Here is a 15277-nt window from a genome sequence, read left to right as displayed (position 1 = left end):
TCTACACGCCACACCAAATGTTGGGTCACTAGGTCAAAGGTCAAGGTCACTGTGACCTCTAAAAAAAAATCTGACACGCTTTCGCAGCCGAGCGTTGGCACCTGTTATGCTGTGCTCTTGTTTTAAATCCATACAATGACAAATTGGGAAAATTTTATCGACTTAATGAACCAAATTGGGATTATTATTTTTTTATCAACAAATATTGACCCATAAAGCCTTTATCTTGTTTTTTTTTTTAAATCATATAAATTATAGTTATATACTTTGTGAGATGAAAATAAAATAAAATTCAGATGTCATAGCAGAAAACCCGCTGATGTATTATAAAATATTTGTTATATAACTCCAATGTGCCCTTTAAATGCTACAGTACATTGTAGCCAAAACAAGATTCAGAAATATTGATTTATAAACATGAGAAATGAAGTATTTTGACTGTCACTACATGGCATGTCTATAAATAGAAACTGTGTTCCTGGGAAAGAGACACTTTCTGACCCTGTCTTAATTTTGTGGTTGTTAAATGATTGTACATGTGCAATATGTTTGATAAATTGAATAATTTCATAACACCATAACATAGGTACTCTTGTGGTTGTATTTTTTTATGAAGTTTTCAAATGTATGTATTAATTTCATTGTAATTATAGTAGTATGTTCATTTAAACATTTTGCTGTTGAAATTGGTTTTTTAACTAAATAGCTAGAAAAGTGTCAATAACTGTTGTTTCGAATATTATTTTTCTTGTTATTAATACTTAATAAACACAAATAACGTTGTAACACGGCACATGAGTTATGTCTGCTTTGGTCAATTTCACTAATTTCAGTACATAGTTATCACATGTATACATGTGTGGGAAATCTATTCATGCTGCACATAGAAACATGGAATAAACATGTTGATTGAACTGTGCAATTGTTTCTGTATGTGCTATTGTTTCCATCTGTGTAATTGTTTCCAACTGTGTAATTGTTTTGCTTCAATTCATATCTTACTCAACAGTTGCATTTCAACATGTCAAACGTTAACTAAATAGCTCTGCTACTGAAGTTTATTGTCATGTTTTACTATTGAATCATTGAAATGTATACATATATTTTAGATGTGTAAAGGCCTATTTACAGTAATTCAATATCTTGATGTTACTCTGTTTTGCAGTATGGAAGTGTGCTGTGAGTCCCACAGGAGACAGGCTGTACATCATCAGCTACTGGCAGAACAAGCTTCTCACCCTGGCCAGGGATGGCACACTCCTGGCTACATACACAGTCCCAGCACTAGTGGGCCCACATGGTCTACATGTGACCCCTGCAGGCCAGGTGCTGGTCTGTGGATACCATTCCGACACTGTACAACAGGTGGGCTGGGAGGGGCAGAGTAAGCTGGCTACGCTGGCTACTAAGAGGCATGGAGTGTGGGGGCCATTTTCAGTCTGCTACAGCAGCACCACATCATCAATCATTGTGGGACAGTGGTGGGGTGACAACATCCTGGTGTTCAGAGTGGAATAGTGTGTACATGTATGTATTAGTTGTTGTAATTAGTGATTAGTATTTCAATTACAATGTGTTGTTTAGCATACGAACATAGTAGTGTGTGATGTTACAATACAACATAAAGTGTGTAGTTAAAGATACAAATAATTTATGTACATGTACACATATTGTTATCTGCTTATACAATATGAGGGTTTTTGTTGGAACATTAGATCTAATGCATATTATGTTATTGTTGTCATAACATTTGTGTAATTATGGTCCTAAAATTTAATTCTTGTAAACTTCGCATGAAAAAAACAAAGCATTTCAACTGAAAATTTAGTATTTGTACATAGATGCACATGTACATAGCAACTGAGGCTATTTTTAGACTTTCATTTCCATAAACACCATGCCATGTAAGAAATGTATATGGATGAATATTTTTTAAATAAAATATGAAATTGTTTAAGTAATCTTTGGAGGAGTATATATTCATATTTTACGCAATGTTTACAGAAATGTAACACTTGATGTGAGATTTATTAATAATCCCCCGCCAGAGGCGGAGGGATATTGTTTTGGCGTTGTCCGTCCGTCCGGCTGTCCTTCCGTCCGTCCGGCACTTTTGTGTCCGGAGCCATATCTTGGAAGTGCTTTGGCGGATTTCATTGAAACATCGTATGAGTATATATATGCATAAGAGGATGATGCACGCCAAATGGCATTGTACACCATCTGTTCAAAATAGAGTTATGGCCTTTTGTATCTTGAAAAAATGCTTTTTACTACAGGCACTTTTGTGTCAGGAGCCATATCTTGGAAGTGCTTTGGCAGATTTCATTGAAAATAAATATGAGTATATATATGCATTAGAGGATGATGCACGCAAAATGGCATTGTACACCATCTGTTAAAAACAGAGTTATGGCCCTTTGTATCTTGAAAAAACGCTTTTTACTATAGGAACTTTTGTGTCCGGAGCCATATCTTGGAAGTGCTTTGGCGGATTTCATTGAAACTTGGTATGAGTATATATATGCATAAGAGGATGATGCACGCCAAATGGCATTGTACACCATCTGTTCAAAACAGAGTTATGGCCCTTTGTATCTTGAAAAAATGCTTTTTACTATAGGCACTTTTGTGTCCGGAGCCATATCTTGGAAGTGCTTTGGCGGATTTCATTGAAACTTGGTATGAGTATATATATGCATAAGAGGATGATGCACGCAAAATGGCATTGTACACCATCAGATAATAACATAGTTATGGCCCTTTGTATCTTCAAAAAAATGTTGTTTTTAGTGTAAAAATATAACACTTCTGGGTACAGAAGTATATAGGCGGGGGATATCAATTCAACGAATTTGCTTGTTTACCATATTTTATGCTGTTGAACATCTGTTATTGATTTTCATTACATTTATATAAATTTGTGTGAATCCTAAATATACATACAAGAAAAACATCAAGCTATTTTGCTGCTCCAGTGGCTGCTGAGTCGGGACAAGGATGCTGAGGATGTGGTGGACAAGGATGACCTGAATACACAGAAGGTAACAAAGACGTTTTAATTATCAGGCCTTTTCATGGCCAATTTGGGTAAAAATGCAATTTTGGGATTTTTATTTTTTTTGTGCGAAAAGTCAATTGATTTCAGAAAAACAAATTTAATATATCTATTTCTAAAACTTAAAATTAAAAGAATAAAATCATATTATGCTAGTAATATACTTTTTTTTAGATCTTATTGAAATGTAATTGAGACATATTAATCATAAGGCACTTATTATGCCCCCCTTTTGAAGAAGAGGGGGTATATTGTTTTGCACATGTTGGCCTGTCAGTCTGTCGGTCCTTCTGTTCGTCCACCAGATAGTGTCCTGATGATGACTAAAGAACGCTAAGGCCTAGGATCATGAAACTTCATAGGTACATTGATCATGACTGGCAGATGACCCCTTTTGATTTTCAGGTCACTAGGTCAAAGGTCAAGGCCACAGTGACTCGAAATAGTCAAATGGTTTCCGGATGATAACTACAGAATGCTTAAGCCTAGGATCATGAAACTTCATAGGTATATTGATCATGACTGGCAGATGACCTCTATTGATTTTCAGGTCACTAGGTCAAAGGTCAAGGTCACAGTGACTCGAAATAGTAAAAATAGTAAAATGTTTTCTGGATGATCACTCAAGCATGCTTACGCCTAAGATTATGAAACTTCATAGGTACATTGACAGTTTTCTGCCGTGGATGCGCCCTGGCGTCATTGGCGCAAAAATAAAAGATTTGTCGCCACCTGTTTTCCGTATATGGGTCCACCAGCGCACAGGAATTAGTAATAAAAACTAATCAATTCAATTGGTAAGTCGGTAAGGTAATCGAGTGAGTGTGTAATCAAAACAAATTATATCATTGGACGTGACGTCATTGTGCAGCCAATGGTAAATTTACTTTAATAACACTTTATTGCATTGGTAAGTTGAGATTATAACAACCAATCAAAATGGCGTAAAGTGACCGGACGAAGAAAACAAAATCCATTGTAGTTTTTGTCCTCCGGCAAGTAAAATTAGAAATTATGACGATAATAATAACAACACCCCAACAGAGTCTTCCCAAGTCCCAACATCATTTAGCAATGACAAAAAAGTCTACCCCTGGCCCTAAACATATGTTCCAAGCAAATTGGCTTCGAAAATTGTCTTGGTCACTGTTTGACAACAACACAATGACATACACTTTGCGCATAAAGCACACAAAAAACGCCTTTACTATCGGTAGTTCTAATTATTGGACAAGTACTTTGACACACAATGCTGAGTTAAATGACCATAAATCTGTTGAAAGTTTTGTGAATATGTTGACTATTGTTGACAGTTTTAAATAGTTTTTAAAATATTCATGGTTGAATTAGAATGTTACGTCCTGTGGACTTGCTGTTAGAAGAAAACAAACAAATTTAAAAGTGCAAGTAAAATATAATTAGTTTCTGAAAAATAAATTCTGCTACAAATATATTTCTCTGTCCCCATATTTTTCCTTTTTGTCCCCACTTTTTTAACCCTAAAGGGTCCCTGTCCCCAACAGTAAAAATTCACGGCAGAACACTTCATTGATCATGACTGGCAGATGACTCCTTTAAATTTTCAGGTCACTAGGTGAAAGGTCAAGGTCACAGTGACTCGAAACAGTGAAATGGTTTCCTGATGTTAACTCAAGAATAATTAGGACTAGGATCATGAAACTTCATAGGTATATTGATCCTGACTGGCAGATGACCCCTATTGATTTTCAGGTCACTAGGTCAAAGGTCAAGGTCACAGTGACTCGAAATAGTAAAATGTTTTCCGGATGATAACTTAAGAATGCTTACGCCTAGGATCATGAAATTTCATAGGTACATTGATCATGACAGGCAGATGACTCCTTTAAATTGTCAGGTCACTAGGTCAAAGGTCATGGTCACAGTGACTTAAAACAGTAAAATGGTTTCCTGATATAAACTCAAGAATAATTAGGCCTAGGATCATGAAACTTCAAGGGATATTGATCATGACTGGCAGATGACCCCCATTGATTTTCAGGTCACTAGGTCAAAGGTCAAGGTCACAGTCAGGAGTGACTCGAAATAGTAAAATGGTTTCTGGATGATAACTTAAAAATGCTTACGCCTAGGATCATGAAATTTCATAGGTACATTGATCATGACAGGCAGATGACTCCTATAAAATTTCTGGTCACTAGGTCAAAGGTCAAGGTCACAGTGACTCGAAACAGTAAAATGGTTTCCTGATGTTATCTCAAATATAATTAGGCCTAGGATCATGAAACTTTAGAGGTATATTGATCATGACTGGCAGATGACCACTACAGATTTTCAGGTCACTAGGTCAAAGGTCAAGGTCACAGTGACAAAAAACATATTCACACAATGGCTGCCACTACAACTGACAGCCCAAATGGGGGGCATGCATGTTTTACAAACAGCCTTTGTCTTAATAACTGTATCTACACATGTGCAGACATGTGGTGTCACCAATGAACGCTTTTAATCCACACTTGGAGATCGAATGCCTAATTCTCTTTTTATGCCTCCCTTCTAAGAAGAGGGGGTATATTGTTTTGCTCATGTCGGTCCGTCCGTCAGTATGTCAGTATGTCTGTCCACCATATGGTTTCTGGATGATAACTCAAGAATGCTTAGGCATAGGATCATGAAACTTCTTAGGTACATTGATCATGACTCGCAGATGACCCCTATTGATTTTGAGGTCACTAGGTCAAGGTCATGGTGACCTGAAATAGAAAAATGGTTTCTGGATGATAACTCAAGAACGCTTACGCCTAGGATCAAGAAACGTCATAGGTACATAGATCATGACTTGCAGATGACCCCTATTTATTTTTAGGTCACTAGGTCAAAGGTCAAGGTCACAGTGACCCGAAACAGTAAAATGATTTCCGGATGATAGCTCAAGAACGCTTATGCCTAGGATCATAAAACTTCATAGGTACATTGATCATGACTCACAGATGACCGCTATTGACTTTCAGGTCACTAGGTAAAAGGTCAAGGTCACCGTGACTCGTACACAGTAAAATGGTTTCCGGATGATAAGTCAAGACTGCTTACTCCTAGGATCATGAAACTTCATAGGTACATTGATCATGACTCGCAGATGACCCCTACTGATTTTCAGGTCACTAGGTCAAAGGTCAAGGTCACGGTGACTCGACACAGTAAAATTGTTTCCGAATGATGTCTCAAGAAAACTCCTAGGCCTAGGATCATCAAACTTCATAGATACCTTGATCATGACTGGCAGATGACTGCTATTGATTTTCAGGTCACTAGGTCAAAGGTCAAGGTCACAGTGACAAAAAACGTATTAACACCATGGCTGCCACTACAACTGACAGCATGTTTTACAAACAGCCCGTGTTAAAGAAAGAAAAACGCTTTGCGTATGGGTCCGTTTCACATACCAATAAACATGCCAGAAAAGACCTGCTTATGTATTCCCTATGTAGTAAGAATGCAAAAAAGATGAGGTGGAAAAGAAAAGTATGAATTTACTTAAGATAAAATATCCTAAAATTTACTTGTTTGTATAATGTAAACTCATATATATATATATATTCATCCGAAATTTTGTGGTCAAAAAGACTTTTACGGACACATTAGTTCATTTTGTGGATTTCTCAGTTCAGAAAAATAAATGATGAATTTGTGTCAGTTACTTTTCTGTGTGTGATAAATTTGTGGATCAGTCAACCCTTAAAATCAACATAAATAATGTCCCTCAAATAATAATGGTTTACAGTGTAACCTGTGTACAAAGAATGTTAAAGATGAAATTGATAAGAATGATATTATTTAATAAAACATAAAATGGCGTCTTTTATTGTGTATATCATGTTTACAGCAGGACTTGTTTTACTTGAGGATCAATAACTCAAACTCTTCTTCAGCTCGATGCTTTCCAACTTATCATACAGGAACCTCAGTTAAACAACACCCCGAGAATTTCTGTCATCCTCATAAGGCCTTGAGTTTTTATAAAGTTGTGAGATATTTAATAAAGCTTATAAATATGATTCCGTGGAATACATTTGTTCTCAATAAGAGCCTCATTCCCAGCACAGTGTAATAAAAGCTTTAGAGTTAGTTTTCATGCATGCAATGGCAACAATGTAAGGTTGCATGGGAAAACAGGTCTTAATGCATGTGTGTAAAGTGTTGTCCCAGATTAGCCTGTGCAGTATGCATATTCCATATTGGTTCGCTCAACGTTACAGCTACTCGCTCAGCAAAGAAGACAACTGTCTGGTGAAAGGCTGGCCATTTACAGTCCAGTGATGTGGGGGGGAACGCGGCCTTTCCATGTCTGGGGATTGCATTAAAGTTAAAAATATTAATTATGAATTGACAGATTAATAAAGTATTGACAAACACTTTAAATGATGTTTGAGTACGATATGGTTTGATTGAATCAATTGTAATGTTATTTTGGATAAGGAACCAGTGAAATGCCAAGTTCAAAATTCATGAGAATGAAGTTTTGCCTTTGAAAAACTTCAACTCTTATTAAGAGACATGGTTTGTTATAGATTGTAATGTAAACCTTTTGTACCAGTTCATATTTCCCATGTTTTCAGGAGAGCCCCGGTTTTGATATAGAGTTGGTACGGCAACAGCACCAGTCGGGCCCGCACAAGCCTCAAGTCAAGCAAGACCCCTCCCCTGACCCCTAGCTTCTCCCATTTGACTTCCAGCTTCAAAGGGTCAGCATCGTTGAACAAATTCCTCCTATAAAAAATTTTGAGCACAAAGAGTTTTCACACATGGTTCTCATCAACCACAATTTTCGTGTCGAGTGATCCGCACTTGAGCCTGTTTGGTTTGTTAGACCCGAGTGCCAGAGATGGGACAACCGTTACAGACACAAGGACTTATTGCAGCAGTTATGGCAACATGTACAGTCAGTTCTCAATGTTGGACTTCACAACTAATATCACGATAAATACAAAGTTGGATAACTCGTTCCATTCTTTTTGGGACAAACAATACAACGGAAAGTAACAAGAGAAAATCAAGGAATATTTGTAGAGTTTTAGTCGGAAGCGTATGCTTACCACTGGCATACTCCTGGACAGTCGTAACTTTACGGACAGTCCCGATTTGTCCTCACAGGTGTCCAAACTGTCCAAAGAGAACGCACTTTTGACGCAGTTGCTAACTTAGAAAGGCAGCACCTACTTTGTTGTGAACACTCAGAGCATCCATGGCCATGCCTCAGGCGGGAAGTTCGACCAACAGCTGAAACAAGATGCTAAAGGTGAACCCATCAGGGTTTGTAACTTCCCACTCCAATCCTAAACAGCCTGGCATTGAGTCGGCGCTTGAGAAGGCGTTGAAAAATGACAGCAGTTTTGTTTTGTGGTCCAGTATGCCCTTTGGCTCTCAACCTGATGTTAGGTAGAACTCAAACTGGGCCCTTAGCAATATCAGCGAGGCTAGAATGTCATCTCTGCATCTTGAGCTTCAGGTGAGACCTTACAGTGTTATTTATTTGGTCAAAGCATTCCTAATCTCAAAAAGTCTATTCCATATTTTTCGATAATTACTGGCTTAATTCCCAATTAAATGTTTGCCAAAACAAATACTGTTTTGAATGGGTTGTGACATTGAGTTCATTTCCATATTCAGCTCTATAAGTTTAACATTTATATTTATAGCACTGATTCTAAATTGTTAAGTATTCGTTAGCAAAATGTTGTATTGCGTCATATTTAAAGTGGTATAGTGTCACGTCTAAAAGTGCTTAAGTTATTCCTGTTTTTTTAATGTACAGAAAAATATGGCAACTTGCTACATAATGTACTTTACCATGTATTCCTCACTGTTTAAAACCCCAAAATTTCGATTTACCATGTTGGTGCGCGTTATTCATTATTACAATGTTATTGTGAGTGCTAACTGGCGAAAAATAAATCATTATGCAATCCTAAATATAAGTAAAGACTCAATGTGTTGCATTAAAAAGCAGGTGTGTTAAGTAAGGTGTTTCAACATACATTGTCAAGGCATATTCATTTGTCACTAAAGACACTATTTATAGTTTACTTTCCATTTCCTTTGCAGAAAACATTATAAGCAAACAAGACAAACATCATGAATGTTTAGGCAATCCCAATCCACTTATACTACAACTCGCTCAGGAAATTCAGCACGCCACCTTTTAACATCTTCTCACAAGGCCCTAAATCAACACTTCCAACAGCCGAGCCTTGGTGAGTTAAACTTTCATCATGACGAGTCACTCGAGATGAAACAATCTGATCCACAGATAGAGCAGACGCTGAGTGACTCGTCTGTTAACGTGACTGACCTTTATATGTTGCTCTCTAATAATGTGAACCTGGCGCCTGAGGAGCAGTGCTGTCCTACATTCCCTGTTCTGGGTGGAGACTTTGGCGTCAAGACTCACACAATCTCTGGCCCTGTCGCAGCAGCAACAAAAACAGGAAGTATTTCAGCTGCACTCTGGGAAAACAGGGCTTAATGCATGTGCCTAAAGTGTTGTCCCAGAAAAGTGTGTAAAGTCTGCCCAAGCTAATTTGTGACCACACTTTCCGAATATACCTTAAAACAAAGAATTCCATAAAAGCTGAAAGTGTCGTGGCTGATAATTTTGTGCAGACTGTACAGGCAAATCTGGAACAACTCTTTGCGCTTATGCATTTAGCCCAGTTTTTAAAGAGTTTAGAGTTGCACATTTAGTTCACGTTACATCAGCTTTTTTCTGACCTTTCTGTAGAAAAGTTCCTATTACTGATCAGAAATTTTGTGTTTTTAAATTGGTCAAACTGACTAAATAAATACATATAAGAGTTGATTTGACATCAGTTTTAATCATAAAGGGTCAGGGCATATTTTCATACATTTTTGTGCAAAAATTAAGCCTCTAAACCAAAAGGTTTTTGTTTTGTTTTCCACATGTATATTTACAAAATTCCCCTTGCATAAATTAAAGAAAATGCTTGTTATTTTAAATTAAACAATTATTGAAATGCAGTCAACATTCTATGAAATAATTATCTGCATTTATTTTTAAATAAGGATATCTATAAATTAAAATTAACCACCTGTCCATGTTTTAAGTATACAAATACGCGCTGGAGTAAGAATATGCCAGGTTTTTTTTTGGGTTGTGGGGGAAGGGGCCTTTAGCCCTTATGTTGGGGAAATTCTACGCACGATTTTCCACTTTGGGGAAAAAATGTGCGCGTGGGAATTTTCGCGGCATGTCCCTTTTTGGGGGATTTGTTTACTTACTTTCTCATTATTACAATACATGTGTACATGTTTAAACTATATTCATTGTTTTTTTCATAATTTATTACGTTTGGCAAGATTAAATTAAAATAGAATTGAGATAATATAATCATGAGACACATCTTTCTATTAAAAAAAAAAAAAAAAAAAAAAATTGGGGGGGGGGGATTTTTGGTCCTGAAAGGGGAAAAAACCAGCCTAGTTTGGTGGGGGAAGACGCCGATATTCGGCGTCTGTTATATAAGGTAAAAAAAACTCTGTATGCCCTGAAGATATTTATTCATTATACCCCCGTGATGATTGGGGTATATAGGGTATATAGGAATCACCTTGGATGGATGTCTGTCGGTCTTTGTAAATGTCTGTGGCCTGTGGGTGTTCACTTACAAATTCAACGTTCAGCATTCAAACTTTCAGGTAGTTTCATTCTCATATGAGGTTGTGCATCTACATTTTGTATCATATTTCACTGAAAATTACAACACTTAGACAATCTATAACATCATGCGACATATTATGACTTGCAGAATTGGATGATAGTTTACGTCACAATGGTTACAACTTTTTGTTTGACTAGAAAGCAATGATACCTTTTTAGCTTATAGTATTTGTATACAGATTAGAAGATGTAGTTTCTTCTAACAATTAAAAAACACAACATATTTTGCTTTGGGATATAGTCAGCCACATAACTTGTTAATTGAATGGTCATGAAATAATTGTTATGTCCATTTTCTCAATGATTATAGTATGGCAGTTGTCAGTTACTGGCATAAGTATATGCACTAAGTTGATCCAGGAAAAGGTTAATTTAATGACCACACTGCTACGACTAAAATGCATTTTTATTTGTGTAGAGGTCTATTAAAATATGATAAAATTCCTGGATTTTCTAGATTTTCCAGTTCCTGCAGGACCCCATGTAATCACACATCTTTACACAGCTGAACAACAACAGGCCCTCTGGTCAGTTGGGCTCCCACATCCATGGACAATGCCTTGGTAAAGGCGTCAAGCTCTTGGGTCAGGAATTTTGGGCAAAGCTCCTACCCCCAGGGTACAGCCAGTCTAACCATGGGACTCCAAACTACCCTGCTCAGAGGCCAAGACCACCTCATCTACAAGGTAGGTTGTTATGCAAACAGTATCACAGTCATTCAAATAAGTTTTGGAAGAATATGGATATTAATGTCCCCACTATATGAGGTAAGGAGGGGTATGAAGATTTGCCCTCATCCGTTATTTTGTCTGTCCTTCCATGCTTCCTTCCATCTCTTACCCTTTTGTGGCCGCCATAGATCAAAAAGTATTGTGCTAGAGGGATTGAAACTTTGCATTTATATCAAAAAGCACGTAAACTTGTGAACCTCCATATTTTGATTTGATATCTCTGACATAATTGAAGTGATAGCCCCTTTTTCTGATTTTTTTTGTCATTTAGTCATATTTTTTGCTACTAGAGACCTGAAACTTTGGATGCATTTTGGATACCATGGTATCTGTTGTTCATCCTTTTGCGATGTTTTTGTGTTTGTCAAATTTTTTTCAAGAGACATATGCTCCTGAAGCACTTGACAGAGTTAAATGAAATCTCACAGGAATGTTCCTTGGGTGTTCAATTTTTTCTTCTTTTTTGAAACCCATAGCCAAGAGGTTTAATGTTTGGTGTGGAACAGTGTAAGTGAGTCCTGTAAAAATGTTACCAAATTATATCCCTGGGGTCAACACTGGCTTAGCCCTAGGATATTCCAGTTTTACATAAACATATTTAGGGACAACAAATCAACTTTAAAGCCCAAGTGTTATATATTTGGTATGGAACATAATCTAGAGGTTCTCTACAGAGTTTGTTTGATTAATACACCTGGCCCTAGTGGTCATTGACTGATACAGGTAAAACCTTCGAAAAACATTTGGATGAACCACAACGCCCCTTGGGTTCATATTTGGTCCATGTACTATGTCATTTCTGATTGCATTGAATACATGTCTGAGATTTTTAAAGATCTTTCTATCTGTTCTAAGGGGCCTTTCCCTCACAAGTTCAGGCCCAGAGAACCATGTTACCCAACTCCAGCTCAGGCACTACATCTCAACAGGTAAGTCCCAGTAATAGTTAGTTTCACCACTTTAGGAATGGGGACTGGGGCTCTTTGGATTTGGAAAAAACTGTGTTGTTTTAAATAAAATGGTGACATTGGTGTTGTGGTTGTTTTTGCTTAGAATTGCTTTAACATTTAGGATAAAATGTGTTCAATATTATATTTACTATGGTTCAACTTGTAGAGCTGAATAGGAAAATGCATTTTTGTAAATTTGTTTTGGAATCCTTAAATTGTTAATTGTATTCAGTCATTTTGGAAAAAAAATGTATACGTTGTTACGTTTAAATAGGGGCCGAATAACAGCCTCAAACAAATTTATATACAAAAACTGAGGTAGTGCCTTGCCATTGGAAAATGGATCACTGTGGCACAGCTGTGACCATGACCATCCATGAGACCCATTCATAGTAAGACTCATTCTGGGAAAACTAGTCTTAATGCATGTGCTGCTTAAAGTCTCGCCCTAGATTAGCCTGTGCAGTCTACACAGGCTAATAATGCTAATAATGGACGACACTTTTCACTTTTAGGGAATTTTTGTTTAAGGTTTCTCTACTACATGAAAAGGTTTTGTCCCTGATTTGCAATCAAGCTCTAACAAATTGTTAATACCCAAATGCAAACTCAGTTTTCTGCACTTCACTTAATTGACCAGTATATCTTATTTCAATTTTAGGGTTAAGCGTGAAACAATTGCATCTTGAACAATACAAATGTGAAGGATATACAACAGTTACCTGCTAAACCCTCAAATTGAGGGTTAAATTGACCATCAAGAGCTCTTTTAAAACAACAACAACAACAACATACAAATTATCTATAGGCCTAAATCAAACTGACTTTGTATCTGTTTACAAAATCATGTTCCCTATGAAAGGTAATTATCGTAATAAACCTGCCATTTATATATGAAGGGGTCACTTGTGTTTGTGCCTTTGCATTAGATGGGTTGTATTTTTGTGGAGATCTCGATTGCAACTTTACTAACCAATAATGTGATTGTAATTGTATGCAATAATAGTAGTAGTATAAAAAGCTTTGTATTGACAACATCAGGAATTTATTTTATTGCTACAGCCCCAAGAAGACTTGTAAGTGATATGTGATACACATTAACACATTTAAAGATCTTTTTTAAGCTTACTTGAGCATAAAGTGCTCTGTAAAGCAATTGTGATAACCCTATGTTAAGCATTGTGCTGTGTGTATGCCTGGTCAACTTTTGGCTCGTTACCACTCTAAATGCCTTATTTGTTAATCCAATCTTGATGAAACTTCGTAAGAATTATTATCTGGACAATATCTAGGTCACTTGCATCCAAAAACTAGGTAACCATGTAACCAAATCAAATCTTTCAAAACCCTTGATGCCACTACAGGGGCAACATGTATGGCATAATCTTGATAAAACTTAGTGAGTATGCTTATATTGACAATGTCTATGAAAATTTAGAGTTCAGTAGATGTGCTAGGTCAAATGTTAAAAAAACCTTCTAACCACTCCAGAGGCAACATTTATGACTCAATTTGATGAAACTTGGTCAAAATGTTTATATTTTAATCAGGGCTATAGATAACAACGTATGTGCGTTATTACACAATTAAAATAACCAAAAACATAATTAAATTCAAAATCAAGCGTACAAAAACGCAAATATAAATGTAATAACGTAATTCCCGTAAAAACCTTGCGTCACGAAACGCAATTCTTACAAACACCGGGCGTATTTTTTAAGACTGGTTATATCCCATACAAAAATGTACCGAATAGTTTATATTCTGTCCTATGAAGAAAAGAAGGCAGTCTTTCCAGCGGTTATCAACCTTTGGGGTAAATTACTGTAATTATTCGTAGACCTGTCCGATTTCTACTTTCATTGTCTTAAAATATCAAAATGGCCACTCATGGCTGTAGAAAGAGAATCGTCACACAAACAAACACCTAAGACAGGTATTTACGCCAGAATATTGGGAAAACCGAAAGCTTCTGTGCTGCTTTGCTGAACGATCTGTTGAAAGATGTGATCATTTCTCCCGAGAATTTAGTTCGCCCGTTATTATCGGAGATTTTGAATGAGGTTGTTGAACCAAAAAATACACGTTATGGGGAGTGTAAGTGAAAAAACTTTAATAAAGTGGCGAAACAAACACCCGTGGCTGGTGATTGATATGGAAAGTGGAGTTATAAAATGTACATAATGCACAAACATGAAAAGTAAACTAACTAATGTTGCTATATTTATTTTTCACATGCACATAATAATATAGTAATCTTAGTAGATTTTTATTATATTATATATGTCATTCCCTAAATTACCCAATGGAGTTAAAAAAAAACGGGGGTGAAAAAACCAATTAAGCTCAACAGTAGGGGGTTAAATTTTTTGCTAAAACTCTATTGAATTTACAAAAACCCTATTGTTGTCAAAACAGGGGGTGAAAAACCCAATTACCCAAAAAATTATCTTAAGCCCTGATTTTAATGTACGAGGCTTAGTTTGTTTCAATGTAACATTCATTAAAAAACTAGGTCACCAGGTACAATCTTTAAAAACCTTCTTTCACTTTAGAACTCACATTAATAACTCATTCTTGGTGAAACGTGGTCAGAATGTCGATATTGAATGCTGGACATTAAATTCACATAATGTGCATTCAAAAACTAGGTCACTAGTTCAAATGTTCTCAATATCTTGTTACCACTCTAGATAACTAAATTGACAACTCAATCTCCATAAAACTTCATATGAATGATTTTTGTATTTTGTCGAGAACAACTTTGAAATCGGGTCACATCTTTCCATTAACAAGGTAAATAAGTTAAATCTAATACCACTCT

The 15277-nt window shown here is 36.4% G+C and overlaps 1 long non-coding RNA gene across 18 annotated transcripts in view; it reads left to right on the top strand.

The window, feature by feature from the left end:
- The first annotated feature begins 1414 nt into the window (after nt 1-1414).
- Nucleotides 1415-15277, top strand: part of LOC127864961 (uncharacterized) — a 28842-nt gene continuing 14979 nt past the window's right edge. For all 18 annotated transcript variants that reach the window (XR_008042374.1, XR_008042375.1, XR_008042376.1 and 15 more), the window contains exons 1-5: nt 1415-1527; nt 2979-3044; nt 7654-8543; nt 9140-11458; nt 12359-12432. This is a non-coding gene — a long non-coding RNA (uncharacterized LOC127864961). The remainder of the gene's footprint in view (nt 1528-2978; nt 3045-7653; nt 8544-9139; nt 11459-12358; nt 12433-15277) is intronic.

Source organism: Dreissena polymorpha, chromosome 1 (genome assembly GCF_020536995.1).
Source record: "Dreissena polymorpha isolate Duluth1 chromosome 1, UMN_Dpol_1.0, whole genome shotgun sequence".
Taxonomy (NCBI): Eukaryota; Metazoa; Mollusca; class Bivalvia; order Myida; family Dreissenidae; genus Dreissena; species Dreissena polymorpha.
This window is presented reverse-complemented; position numbering and strand designations above follow the sequence as displayed.